The 12047-nt window shown below is 47.1% G+C and overlaps 1 protein-coding gene across 3 annotated transcripts in view; it reads left to right on the top strand.

The window, feature by feature from the left end:
* Positions 1 to 12047, top strand: part of CMTM7 (CKLF like MARVEL transmembrane domain containing 7) — a 54083-nt gene that overhangs the window by 356 nt on the left and 41680 nt on the right. The gene's annotated exons all lie outside the window — the stretch shown is intronic.

Genomic DNA, 12047 nt, shown 5'->3' on the forward strand with positions numbered 1-12047 from the left:
CTCGGCCCTTGCTCCCGGGGCCCCAGGGTCCCAAGTCTTCCCAGCCGCCCCTCTGCGGGGCCCGAGCGCCTTCTGACAGAAAGCACAGGCAGAAGTTCCTTTTCGTCTTCCTTCCTCTTCCGTGCGCCGCGCCGCTTCGAACCCGAGCCGGGGGTGCGAGCGTCGCCCAGGCGGCGGCGCCGAGGCCGCGAGCCCGCCCCCTCCCCGCCCGCCGCCGCCTCCTTCCTCCCTGCTCAGGGCGCTGCTTCGCCCGAGGGCGGGGGCCGAAGGTCTCGCGTTCCGTGGCGGGGACAAAGAATTGAGACCCTTGGGGCAGCGCCCTGGACCCCTGCCCTCTGGACTTCCAAGGGAGGGCCCGGGTCTCAGGGGCCGCTAGGAGGCAGATGGTCAAGGGGAAGGTCTGTTTTGAGGAGCCGGTACTTGTTTGGGGGAGCGGGAGTCGCCAGAATGGGGGTCACCTGTGGAGCCAGGCAGGATGAAGGTCTGGGCGCTGAGTGTGACCAGCGCGGCGCAGGGGCCTTCCGCCAGGACAGACGCTGCGTGGCCTCTTCACGTGTTCCCCACTCTTTTCTTTTCTCCCTTCCCGTTTTTTCCTTCTCTAAACAATTTTAATCCCTTTCCCGTTTGTTCGATGTGTTTTGAAACTAGATTGGGCTGTTTGTGACTCTCCACTCATTGTAATGTTTGCCGCAAGAACGGTGGAAGGGGGAGTCGTGGTTTTGAAGAGGGATGTGGAGAAAGGGATGGGGGAATAGGAACGAGGTTACAGCCCCGGAAGCTGGGGCCTGGTAAGGTGGGCCAGCCCCCGGGGGCTGGACACAGGGTGCGAGCTGCCCCTGCATCCACAGCACTGTTATTCTGCTGTGTGGAGAGGGACTCTCATTTCCTGCTTGCGCCAGCTCTGAAGGGAAGGGGGACCAAGTTCCCTTTTCTCTAAGAAGGGTGTCTAGATGGACCAAACATTAGGAAGTAGAGGCATGTTAGCTACTACTAACAAAAATAAAAATGTGCTGAGCAGCGTTGGCTTTGAGCGAGGCATTTTTTGGATCATGCTCAGATTGCTGATTAGCCAAATTGAGGGGCCCAGCCTACCTCCCCAACCTTAAAAGATAGCTGGGGGTGAGACAGGCCCTATCTGATCATTGGAAGACATATCATGGGTCGAATGATGAGTTTAGTGGCCAAAGATGGGGATCAGAAGCCTCCACCTGGCTGCATGAGTTTGATGCACAAAGGTAATGAGGATGAGTAGGCTCCGTGTTGCGCCTTGAGTTTGGTGGACAAAGGCTGTGGAGAAGAGAAACCTCCATTTCATTTTAAGCTCCTCAACTAGTCTCTTGCCTGTCGCCCTGGGGCCAGGTTGCAGGTGACAGCGATTGGGCCTGTTGTCAGAGAAGAGAACAACGAGTTGGAGAATTGCTTCTCTTGTGTGCCCCTCCTAAAACCATGCCTGGGAGGTTCTCACACCTTCTTCCTTCCCTGAGGACCTCCCCGTGGCTGCAGGCTGGTTTGAGCAGATCCCCTGGGGGTGAAGTTGCCCTCGAAGGGTGGTCATATTATGATAGACTATTTAGGACTGTTTCCTTGGGCCTCTTGTCTGACTCCTGCCCATTCTCCTCCTGCTCCTCTCTCCTGGGGCACCTGCAGGGCACTTGATGTTCACTTGTCTTCTTTGCTGGAAAACACTTGAGTAGCCAAGTTTTAACACCAGGGAAGGGCAGAAACAGCTAAAATGGTGCCACCCTTTGGGCACTCTATCTATGGGTCTCATGTTTTGACCGTTGATGTCTCTCTTGCATACTGAACAGGCTGACCCTTCTGTCCTAGACTTCCCGTAAAGTGTTTCCATCATGGTCTGATCAACGGTCCTGTCAACATATTACCTTAAGAAATTGCAGGGCCGGCCCTGTGGCTTGGTGGTTAAGTGCGTGCTCTGCAATGCTGGTGGCCCGGGTTCGGATCCCGGGTGCGCATCAAGGCACCACTTCTCCCTCCATCCTGAGGCCGAGTCCCACATGCAGCAACTAGAAGGATGTGCAGCTATGACATACAGCTATCTACTGGGGCTTTGGGGGGAAAAATAAAATAAATAAAATCTTTAAAAAAAAAAAAAAAAAAGTTGTGATGGTGACAGCAAACCAACTTTAAAAAAAAAAAAAAAGAAATTGCAAAGGCCGTTCCCTTGGAGAACAGCTTCCTTTCTTTGCTTTGGGCCTGTCTTGGGTCCACCACTACCAGAAAATGAGAAGCTGAGGAAATAGGAAGAAAGTGAGTTTCTAAGTGAATGTTGGACTTGGCGTGTCATCCTAACAAATTCTTATAATCCTGTGGCCACAGTGGTTTAGTTTCTTTGGTCTTCCTCTTTAGAGTAGAGGCACAGTCACAGTTGTTGGCCCTGAGGGACTGGTTTTTTTGTTGTTGTTCATAGCTATATTTTTTGAGCCCTACTATTGTTCTTGACAATGTGCTAGTAATTACATACTATATACCAAGTACGTGTCATTAAATGTTTTTAAGAATCCAGTGAAGTAACTTGTTTGGCAAATGAGGAAACTGGCTGAAAGGTTGAGCTACTCAAGTCACACGCCTGTCACCCACAGAGGTGGAGCCAACCCAGGCCTGACTGGCCTCATCCCCAGCAGACTCACACAGTTGTCGATTATTAATAGATCTAGGGCAATCAGTGCCACAGTGAGACACCACTTCACACCCAGCAGGGTGGTGACGATAAAAAAGACATAACAAGCAGCAAGAACGTGGAGGATGTGAAGAAATCAGAACCCTCATGCACTGCTGGGGGGAATGTAAAATGGTGCAACCACTTTGGCAGCAGTCTGGCAGTCACTCAAACTGTGAAACATAGAGTGGCCATGTGATCCAATAATGCTACTCCTAAGTATACAAAAGCTTGTACATGAAGAGTCATAGCAGCATTATTCGTAATAGCCAAAAAATGGAAACAACCCAAATGTCCAGAAACTGATGAATGGATAAAGAAAATGTGGTATATCCATAAAATGAAATATTATTCAGCAGAAAAAGGAGTGAAGTACTGACACCTACTATGACGTGGATGAAGCTTGAAAACATTATGCTAAGTGAAAGATGCTAGACATGAAAGACCACACATTATATGCTTCCACTTATGTGAAATGTCCAAAACAGGTAAATTTATAGAGACAGGAAGTAGTTAGTGGTTGCTTAGGGCTGGGGGATTTGGGAGCAATGGGGAGTGGCTGCTAATGGGTAGAAATCATTGTAAAGGCTGTTCCCTTTGTTTTGGGGACGATAAAAATGTTCTAAGGGGCTGGCCCCGTGGCTTAGCGGTTGGGTGCACGCGCTCCGCTACTGGCGGCCCGGGGTTCGGAGGCCGGGCGCGCACCGACGCACCGCTTCTCTGGCCACGCTGAGGCCGTGTCCCACATACAGCAACTAGAAGGATGTGCAACTATGACATACAACTATCTAGTGGGCTTTGGGGGAAAAAAAAAGGAGGAGGATTGGCAATAGATGTTAGCTCAGAGCCGGTCTTCCTCAGCAAAAAGAGGAGGATTAGCATGGATGTTAGCTCAGGGCTGATCTTGCTCACAAAAACAAAAATAAATAAATAAATAAGTAAAATTGATTGGGGTGATGGTTGCACAACTCTGTGAATATACTAAAAACTGTTGAATTGTACACTTTAAATGTGTGAATTGTATCTCAATAAAGGTGTTAAAAAGAAATACATCTAGGGAAGAGTTTTAGGGGGAAGGACTGGAGATACTTGGCATGAAGCCACTGGGCGTGGGAGGGCCACAGCTGCACTTCAGGAAATCTCTTGATGTCCCCCACCCCATGTCCACTACTAGAGGTAGGAATGTCCACCTGTGAGCCTCACAGTCTGAGCTGAAGAGCCAGGTCTCCTGGCATCATCCGGGTGGCGGAGGGGCCTGAGCTGGAAGGGATGCCCTTGCGTGTGGCCTCACCAACACCCCTTATCAGTTCGTTTGTTCAGGACTTGGGAGTGCCACGCTCATCTCCATTTCTGCAGAAACAGACTGCTGTGACGAAGCCCTTGCCCTCAAGAAGTCTGCGGTTCTGCTGAGGAGACAGACGAGTACCAAAACTGTCTGGTCCGGGAGATGAGAGCTCTCATGGTTGCCCACAATAGTGAGGAAGGACAGAGGGCAGACGAAGGTGACATTGGAATTGAACCTTCAGAGATGAGTCCGGGTTTGTCAGGTTGGGAGTGCCCCATTTCTCTCTCGGATGCTGTTATTCAGTAGGTTTAAGTTGGAGATAAATGATATGTTGCAGGGTGGGGGGGTGGAGAGGAAGAAGATATAGCAAGACTTGAGCTGGTATTTGGGCAATTCTTAACCTTCCCTCCCCTGGCATTTAGAAAGAGGCTTCATCTCATTTATTGAGCATCTGCTGTGTTTGTAACTCTGCAAGGTGTGTGGAATACAGCAGGTAACAAGACAGACCTTGTCTGCCTGTGCAGAAACACAGAGACTGTGACATTTGCAGAACCATAATATGGAAGGAGAATCAGAATGTAGTTTCACAAGCAGCAAAGATGGAAACCTAAATGTCTTCTAGAAGCTTCATTTATTTATTCAGCAAATGTTTGCACACCTGCTGTTTGCTAAGGCACTGTGAAAAGAAGAGTAAACAAGACAGATCAGCCCCTGTCCTCCTTATACTCTTATAGGGAAAATAAACATTAATCAAGTGATTATAAATATAAAACTATAAACTGGGACAAAAGCTATGAAAGAGAGGTACTCAGAATCGTAGAGAATTAAGTAGGGGGTGTGACCTGTCCGGGAAGTAAGGAAGGGCTTCTCTAAGGAAGGGGTTCTCTGAGGAAAGGATGTTTAAAGGATGAGGGAACAGCATTACCAGAACGAGGAAGAGCACAGACAATGGCTCTGAGTCTGGAGGAAGGAGTATTGCTGTGCTTGGAGGGGAGGGAACAAGGATGGGAGTGTCGTGGGTGAGACTGGAGAAATACGCATGGGCTAGACCCCCTAGGCCTGCCAGATCATGGTGAGGGTATGGTTCTTATTCTAAGAATATCAGGGAAGCATCATGTCAATATCAACCCACCATTGAAGTGGTGGTTCTCAACCAGGGCTGTACCACCCCCTAGGGGTTATTTTGGAATTTTATGGAAACTCTTTTTTTGGTTGTCACAGGGATTAGGATCATATGTATACATTTTATTTATTTCAAGATAGTGATGAGGGCAGTGCAGATACTTAATATCCTAAAGAGAGGTTTTGTCTGAAATGAAATTGGAGACCTGGGCAGTTATGGGCTTCACTTTGGGAATTCACAGCCCAGTTCCCAAATGGAATTAGACTGTAGGGGATCTCAGCCTCTGGTATAGCTGCGGATAGACCTATGAGTGGAGAATGACCCAGCATAACCCAGAACGGTGCACCTCTCTATGTTCTGTTTAGACCGGCACAGCAGGGGAGCACCAGTGTGGTTCCCAAATGCAGTCTGCACACTCATGTCCTGTTTGCTGGAGAGTTAAGGGCAGCAAAGAACTTCACTGCCAAGACTCTCTGACCCCAACCCTGTCCTGATCCAAGAACAAGAAACTACTTTCCATCAATGACCAAACAAATCAAAATGAAAATAATAAAATGTGACAGTTTATGGGCTTTATTCCTGATCACAGAAGTAATATTTGTTCATCGTAGAAACTTTGGGAAACACAGAGAAGAAAATAGACTCTCCCACCCACCTCTCCCCTGAGATTAATATTTAAAGTAAAATTTTTTATTTCATAGTAGACATCTATAATTTGGGTTTTTTAACAAAATTAGGGTAATATACTGTACATATTTTGTAAAATACTTCTTTTGTTTAATATATGATGAATGTTTTTTCATGTCACTTAATGTTGGATGTACCATGGTCTGTGTGACCAGCACCTCCCCTTTATTGTGGCTCAGGGAGCTTCCAGTTCTGCCCAAGTACAAGCAAGGCTGTGATGAACTTCCTTGTAGAGAAGTCCTGGTGTACAAATCCGTAAATACTTCCTCAGGATAAATGGCAGTGACCTTTTACAGAGCGAGAAATGAAGTGCTTCTTGCCCTTCTGAGCATGGAGCATAGTGGCATTAAACAATTGTCTAGACTTTTTAACATCTAGAAATTAATGAGTGTTCCTTTATCATCCAGAAATTTCTTCTTTTTTCTTTTTTTTAAGGTAGATCCTGTATTTTTATCTATTTATTTTTTTTTGTGAGGAAGATCAGCCGTGAGCTAACATCCTTGCCAATCCTCCTCTTTTTGCTGAGGAAGACTGGCCGTGGGCTAACATCTGTGCCCATCTTCTTCCACTTTATATGGGACGCTGGCACAGCATGGCCGGACAAGCGGTGCGTCAGTGCGCGCCCGGGATCTGAACCCGGGCCGCCGGCAGCAGAGCGCATGCACTTAACCGCTACACCACGGGGCCGGCCCCCCATCCAGAAATTTCAGGGAATCAAATGTGATAGTAATAATATTTTAAGTTGTAACTGTATTTTTGGTATCTGATGGTTTGGAAAAGGAACAGTGACATTGACAGGCTAGAAAATTCCGTAATGCCTTTAATGCACTTGTAGTTAAGTACTGGCAACAGCACCTGCCTTCATTTGAAGACTGAGAGTACCACGCAGGTGTGAGACCTTATTTTTTTCAGGCTGCAGAGCATGTGGATTTCTTAACCTCTGGAAAGAACTTCCCTCCAGGCTACCCCAATCACCACCTGCCCCCCAGAGTGAGAACCACTGGCCAGCGGAGATGCTACTGATGAAAACACGAGCTGAAGGGTCCACCAGGCTGTGGGGCCAGGGGAGCATGGATGTGTGTGTGTGTGGTCCCATGTAAGTATGCAGGATCCCACAGGGTTTCTGGCCTCACAGTGGGTCCTGGAGACCCTCCAGGGTCACCATGTGCCTCACTTCGGGGACCCCCTGTGTGGGTCAGTGTATTTATTTAAATTCTGAGTCAGGAAAGGCCCATTCTCTGCTCCTTTCCTCCCAGCCCCTCCTCCCCGACTCTCATTTGGCGCTTCCTGCTTAACACCACTGGACATCCATCTGTTTCCTCCCTGCTGCCATCTGCCCAGGCATGCTGCCCGGGGAAGCCTCCCTCTGACCTGCCGCCCGCCATATGCTCGCTTCTTTGTTACTGGTTTGGCTCAGTGGTTCCCTCACCCACTGCTCACTCCCTGGCATTCCTCACTGGGGTCCTTAGCAACTCCTGGCATCAGCGGCCTGGCTCAGAGCCTAGTGCTGGCTGCTGGTTGCACGGAGGCCTCGGGTCTTCCTGAGGGAAAAGGAGGATGGGCTGGACTCTCCTCACCACGGCCCCATCTCACGCTCCCTGGCGGAAATCATTAACAGAGATGCTTCTCAGCCTCCTGCAGAGAAAGCATTTCACCTGGTTTGTGTTTTAATCAGCGATGGCAGTGAGATGGCTTTCTTTTCCGGGGACAGCCACACTTTTTTTTTTCTTACTTTAGATAGGTAGAAGGATAGATTGATAGAAAAAGAGAGAAATTGTCTATAAAGTGGTTTCCACGTGTTAATTACAGAAAGGATTGCTGTGAAACTTAAGAGAAAAGCGGTATTATCATTTTTTTTTCTGTTTTTTTTTTTTTTTTGTGGGAGATTGGCTCTGAGCTAACATCTGTGCCAGTCTTCCTCTATTTTGTATACGGGACGCCACCACAGCATGGCTTGATGAGTAGTGTGTAAGTCCGTGCCCAGGATCTGAACCCGGGAACTCCAGGCTTCAGAAGCAGAGAGCACAAACTTAACCACTGCACTACCAGGCCGGCCCCTCATCCTCATTTTTAATAATGGAGCAAATAAAGTTTCTTCAGAGGGAGTGGGAAGGGGGAAAAAAGGAGAAATTAATTAAATGCTTTCAGGTACAGAGTAAATTGGAACCTTCTGGAAAGCAGAGAGAATGACTAAATATAGTATGACCTCAATATATTTTTATTCACTTTTTCCTCTGGTTTTCTTTATTCCCCTAAGAAGGCAGCAGGAACACTAATATTGTTTATGAAGTTTTTTTTAAAACTTTTCCTCTCAAATGATGAAAGTGGTACATAACTAATAATAATAATAGCATCTATCACTCACTGAGTCCCTGTTAGATGTCAGCCATTGGGCGAGGCATTTTACCTGTTACCTCATTTAATCCTTATGGTAAGTAGGTCCTATCATTATCTGCACTTTATAGATGAGGAAACTGAGGCTCAGAGAGATTAGGTGACTTACCCAAAGTCACCAAGGCCATAAGTAGTGAAGCTGACTTTTGGACCAGGCAGTTTGAGTCCAGATCTTGAGCTCATAAAAGGACAATTTGGGGTCATTTCTTTTTCATTATCAATGCACCAGTGAGTATTTCCCCATGTCATTAAACTTTGTTTGAAAATGATGTTGTGATAACTGCATACGAGTCCTTATTTGGTTGTACCATAATTTATCCTTTTGGCCCCTTGTTGGTGGGCAGGCTGCAGCAGATCTAAAAGGAAGTGCTATGAGATATGACAGCAGGTGCTAGTGACAATTTCACCCTTTGCCAGAGATGAAATCAGCCGGAGTGGGGAAAACCCCTCCCTGGGTATTGAACAGTATGTGTGTAGTATTTTAGAAGGCATTTTCACATGTTGCCCACAGGGCTGCTGGAAGACTTAAGAACAAACGATTAGTGTTATCCTCATTTTTAAGTCGTGAACTCCTCCAAATCAGAGAACTCAGAACCCTTGATTATGTTACATCATATGCCAAGGTGAAGGGATGCTGCAGGTGTAATAAGTCCCAAATCAACTGATTCTCAGTTAATCAAAAGGAGATTGTCTCCAGGTGGGCCTGACTTAATCAGGTGAAAGTCTTTAAAAGAGGTACTGGGTCCTGCCGAAAGGGAGAGATTCTCCTGCTGGCTCTGAAGAAGTAAACTGTCTTTTTGGGAGAAAGTCTGGCAGAGGGCCACGTGGCAAGCATCTATGGGCTGTGTCTAGAGGCTGAGACACAGCTGACAGCCAGCAATAAAATGGGGACTTCAGTCCTACAGCTGCAAGGACTGAATTCCACCAACAGCCATGTGAGCTTGGAAGAGGACACCAAGCCTCAAATGAAACCCCAGCCTGGCCAACGTCTCAGCCTGGCCAACGTCTCGACTGTAGTCTTGTGAGACCCTGAGCAGAGGACTCTTGCTTGAGCTCCTGACCGGGAGAAACTGTGAGATGATAAATGAATGCTGTTTTAAGCTACTTAGTTTGTGGTAATTTGTTCTGCAGCAGTAGATAAGTCATATACCCATAGACACCCTGTACCCTGCATCAGATCTGGCGTTCTCGTGACTGTTCCTTAGCAAGGAAAGACAGGGCAACAGCAGTGCAGGGGGCAGAAGGTGCAGTGGCCATTTTTATAATAACAATTATATAATTGTTATATGGACTGTGGTCAGATGTCATTGAATTCCTGTGGAGTAAATCTGTTGAGTTCTTGCCCTGGGCATTGTGCTGAACGCTTTATATGAAGAACTCATCATCATTACAGCATTCCTAAGAGGTATGTAGTATTCCCATTTTACAGATGAGGAAACTGGTGTGGGAGTTTAAATACCTCATCTGCAGCTACTAGGCTTGTAAGCACTGCCTCCATCTCCCAGCTGTCCCTCTCTCCTCCGTGGTCTCTTCCCAGAGCCTTTTTTTTTTTTTTCCCGGCTGAGGAAGATTCGCCCTGAGCTAACATCTGTTGCCAGTCTTCCTCTTTTTGTATGTGAGCCGCCGCCACAGCATGGCCACTAACAGATGAGTGGTGTAGGTCTGCGCCCCGGAACTGAACCTGGGCCGCTGAAGCAGAGCTCACCGAACTTAACCATTAGGCCACCAGGGCTAGTGCCCAGAGCCATTCTAAAAAAATAAAAATCCTGATCCAAACAGTAACTATGGTTGTACAATTGTTAAAATGGTGTTTACTTTTTTTTGAATAGATAACATTCACAGGATCTAGAATTTCAAAGTACAAAAAGCCCCCCAATTTCCACTTTCCTTCCTTAGAGGCTACCAGTGATACCAGTTTCTTGAATATCCTTTGAGTTATTTTGTGCTTCTATGTGTGTGTGTGTGTGTGTGTGTCTGTGTCTGTGTCTGTGTGTGTCTACTCTCCTACCCCAGATGGGAGCATATTTCTACTTACTATTCTGGACTTTCATTACTTAACTTTCCATCTTGGAGATAATTCCATATCCATTCAGAGTATTCTCATTGTCCTCGTCCTCTTTTTTTTTTTAAAAGGGCAAGGTTTATTTTATTTATTTTTTCCCCCAAAGCCCCAGTAGATAGTTGTATGTCATAGCTGCACATCCTTCTAGCTGCTGCATGTGGGACGCGGCCTCAGCATGGCCGGAGAAGCGATGTGTCAGTGCGCGCCCGGGATCTGAACCCGGGCCGCCAGCAGCAGAGTGCGCGCACTTAACTGCCAAGCCACCGGGCGGGCCCCAGTCCTCGTTCGTTCTCTTTAATGGCTGCATTGTGTTGCAGAGAATGGATTTGCCATGATTTATTTAACCAGTCCCCGACTGACAGGCATTTAGGTTATTTCCCATCTTTTATCTCATAGTGCTATAGTGGATACCCTTGTACACATCTTGGTTTTGTGTGTGTACAAGAATATCAGAAGGAGAAATTCCTAAAAGTAGAATTCCTGGGCTAAACGTTGCATGCTCTTGGAAATTTTTTCAGCTGTCCTGTACCTCAGATTCTCAAACATCATCTTGTGATCTTCTCCCAGAGAGTTTCAGAGGTCTTCCAAGTCTGCTGTCATTGAAAAAGACTCGACTGAGTGTTCAGACAGTGTTCCGAGTTCCACTGCACCAGTATCCCACGTATCTTTAAGATATTAAGAACCTGAAAAGTCTAGGGAACAAGAAGACCTGTATGACCATTTTTCTTAGAATTTCCCAACATCCATCTCAGAAAGTGTTGAATTTAGCTTCCCTAGAAGCAGAGCTAGAGATGGGGATTCTTGTGCAACTGGTCCCTTGACCAGGCAAGGGTACGAGAAGGAGTTAGACAACGATGGGTTTCAGATGTCTAGCCTTAGCCTGATCTTGCAGGGAGCTCTGGAAGGTGAGGTGCAGCATGGAGATTCACCTGGTTTTCTTTTGTTTTTTCTTTGGTGAGGAAGATGAGCCCTGAGCTAACATCTGCTGCCAGTCCTCCTCTTTTTGCTGAAGAAGATTGGCCCTGGGCTAACATCCATGCCCATCTTCCTCTACTTTACATGTGGGACGCCCGCCGCAGCATGGCTTGATAAGCAGTGTGTTGGTCCACGCCCGAACCAGCGAACCCCGGGCCGCCAAAGTGGAGCACACGAATGTAATCACTATGCCGCTGGGCCAGCCCCGAGATTCACCTGTTTTGAGGCAACAGAGCTGGACTTTTGTACCCTTCCTTGGCTACAGATTAGAGAGGGGAGTAGATAAATTCCCAGGGACCTCTGAGCAGACAGCTGCAGCCATCCGAGGGAAATCTTTAGCAGCAAGTTGCAGGTAGGAGGAGTGAGCAGCAGCTCCCCCTGCAGGAGCTGGGGGATGATGCACTGACGTGGTTAAAGGGAGCCCAGTTGAGCAGGGCACCAATGGAATAAATGGCTGCTTGTGTTCCTTGGAATTGGAATTGCTTGCCGTCTGTCTGATCTCTGCTGAGGCGCTAAGCTGATGCACTCTGGGAACATACAAACCTGACTGCAGCCTCCTTCCACCTGCAAAATTGGCTTATCGTTATACTTGCCAAGGCGCCCCCTGGATCTGCAATGCCAGGCAGCTGCCTGACAGCCCACACAAGACTTTTGATGTTACTTTTTGCTGTCCACTTAAACAGTCATGGTATTTTTCTCAACTCCTATTTGAAACAAAGGGAGAGGAAAACAAATCAGTGTTTACTGAATGAAAAATAAAATCAATAAGGAGCAAAATTATTTCTGTAACCTTTTATGGGAGAATTACAAGCAATGTCATGGTAATGTTAATAACTTGACCATA

The sequence above is a fragment of the Ceratotherium simum genome, chromosome 5 (genome assembly GCF_057802395.1).
Source record: "Ceratotherium simum simum isolate JZ-2026a chromosome 5, ASM5780239v1, whole genome shotgun sequence".
NCBI lineage: Eukaryota > Metazoa > Chordata > Mammalia > Perissodactyla > Rhinocerotidae > Ceratotherium > Ceratotherium simum.